At 43.5% G+C, this 2,500-nt stretch overlaps 1 protein-coding gene across 1 annotated transcript in view; it reads left to right on the top strand.

Moving 5' to 3' along the window:
• mycbpap (mycbp associated protein) overlaps positions 1 to 2,500 on the top strand; it is a 73,061-nt gene that overhangs the window by 23,512 nt on the left and 47,049 nt on the right. The window lies entirely within an intron of this gene.

Below are 2,500 nucleotides of genomic sequence, written 5' to 3'. Positions count from 1 at the left end.
ACAGATTACCTGACGGAGCGACCACAGTTCGTCAGACTGAAGAACTGTCTCTCTGACACTAGGGCTGGGCGATATATCGGTATTACGACTACGACCGATATATTTTTGAAAACGATATGTAGTTAAGACAATATCGTAAAACCGGTATATGTCAAATAATGGGCCATTTTATCAAAGCCACTTGCTCTTCTGTGTTCAGACCATTCAGATAGCCGCAGCTCTGCTCAACTGCGCCCCTGCGTGTGCACGTTCTGCCTCGCAGCACTACAAACTTTCAAACATGATGGACACTGAGTCAGATTTTGTTTACCTTGATCAGAGGTTGGTGCTGATGTCTATTCCGTCGGCACATCAACGGCTAGACTGAGAATTCTCGTTCTCGTTCAAAATTCCACTGGAGCTCCAAGCGGTTTTGTACACGCAGATTTAAGTTACAACACTGTTTACAGCTCTTCGACTCACGGTAAAATGTCATTTTTGGTACATAGCCTAGCTAATTTAAATACACTGATGAATGCTTGCGTTTAGCGATATAGGCTACAGTAGCAGATCTAAAGTCCTTAGGGAGACAACCTACACGCTGATTTTATTAAGAGGATATGCACGCAGGGAGTTAGGGGCATCATTTTTTATGATTCCTGAAACCCCATTCAATCGTGCATAGGGATTTTTCTTACGAACCGGAACATGCAAAAATGAACGCATACAAAACGACGGTAGCGTCTATCACACTCTTGATGAGTGACTCAGTTACGTTGTTTAAGTAGCCTAATTGTTTAAAACTATTGTTGTTGATAGCAACATGTCTAGGCCATCATAGGCTACATTTGCTTGTCATCTAGGCCCTATCAAAACCTTACGGGTAAAAAAACTGGATTGTGTGACAAAACTGCAGGTTTTTCAATATTTTTGTGCCCAAAATATTGCATTGTGCAGTACAATGTAGGCTTGCGTTGTCAGTCAGGGTCAACTTTTGGTCTTTTGTTATTTGCACAGCTTTATCAGAGCAACTGTAGCCTATGCCTATTGTAGGCCTATGTTATTGTTTATACTTTTTTGCACAGCTGTTAGAGCAGTCTGAAATCATTCTAATTAAAGCTGGTTGAGTGAATACGAAACACTTAGCTCTTTCTGTTTAAAATATTGATATATATCGTATATCGCCAATCAGCTCCAAAATATATTGGGATATCAGTTTTGGTCCATATCGCCCAGCCCTACTCCTTGTGCAGTTAAATATTTACAAATAAGTATGTGCTGTGTAGCCTACTTTTTTCTTATTTGCACAGCTCTATCTGTATGCCAATTGGTTTGTTATATTGGCTTTTAACGGTAGCCTATGTTTTGTGTTACCTTTATTGTAAAGCTGTAGGCCTGTGTTGCCAATCAGGGTCGACCGAATATTGTTATTTGCACAGCCCTCAGAGCAACTGTATGCCTATTGGTATATGTTATTGTTTACACCTTTTTGCACAGCTCTGTTAGAGCAGTCTGAAATGAATATAATTAAAACCGGCGGTGTTGTCATAATTGTTGTGTTGAGTGAATATATGAAGCACTTCGCTCTTTCTGTTTGAAATATCAATATCGTATCGATATCGTATATCGCCAATCAGCCCCAAAATATCGGGATATCAGTTTTGGTCCATATCGCCCAGCCCTATCTGACACTGTGATCAGCAGCACCGGAGCGCCACAGGGAACTGTGCTCTCTCCAGTCCTGTTCACCTTGTACACATCTGACTTCTGCTACAACACCTGAGTCATGCCACATGCAGAAGTTTTCTGACGATACTGCAATTGTGGGGTGTATCAGGAACGGGCAGGAGGAGGAGTACAGGAGCCTGGTGGAGGACTTTGTGCAATGGTGCAAACTCAGTCATCTTCAACTCAACACTTCAAAGACCAAGGAGATGGTGGTGGATTTCCGCAGGTCTAAGCCCGCTCTGCTACCAGTCTCCATTGATGGGGTCAATGTGGAGGTGGTAAGCACCTACAAGTATCTGGGTCTCCACCTGGACAATAAACTGGACTGGTCAGCCAACACTGATGCACTCTACAAGAAAGGGCAGTGCAGGCTGTACTTCCTGAGGAGGCTGCGGTCCTTCAATGTGTGCAGCAAGCTCCTCAGGATGTTCTACCAGTCTGTTGTTGCCAGCGTCCTCTTCTATGCAGTAGTATGCTTGGGAGGAAGCACAAGGAAAAAGGATGCGGGGCGAATTGACAGGCTGGTAAGGAAAGCTGGCTCTGTAGTGGGAGCTGAACTGGAGTGCATCACTTCAATATCTGACAAAAGGACCCTGAACAAACTGATCAACATCTTGGACAATGAGTGTCACCCACTCCACAGCACTATTGTTAAGCAGAAGAGCCTTATCAGCTGGAGACTTCGCTCACTGCCTTGCACAACAGACAGACTGAGAAAGTAATTTGTCCCTAGGGCAATTGAACTGTTCAATGCTTCACTTTAGGGAAGAGGGGAGATAGACTTATCTGCATA

This window comes from Alosa pseudoharengus, unplaced genomic scaffold, assembly GCF_046254945.1.
Source record: "Alosa pseudoharengus isolate Yale_2024_CS ecotype anadromous, Long Island Sound unplaced genomic scaffold, YU_APseudo_1.1 YU_APseudo_1.1_scf_1, whole genome shotgun sequence".
Taxonomy (NCBI): Eukaryota; Metazoa; Chordata; class Actinopteri; order Clupeiformes; family Clupeidae; genus Alosa; species Alosa pseudoharengus.
This window is presented reverse-complemented; position numbering and strand designations above follow the sequence as displayed.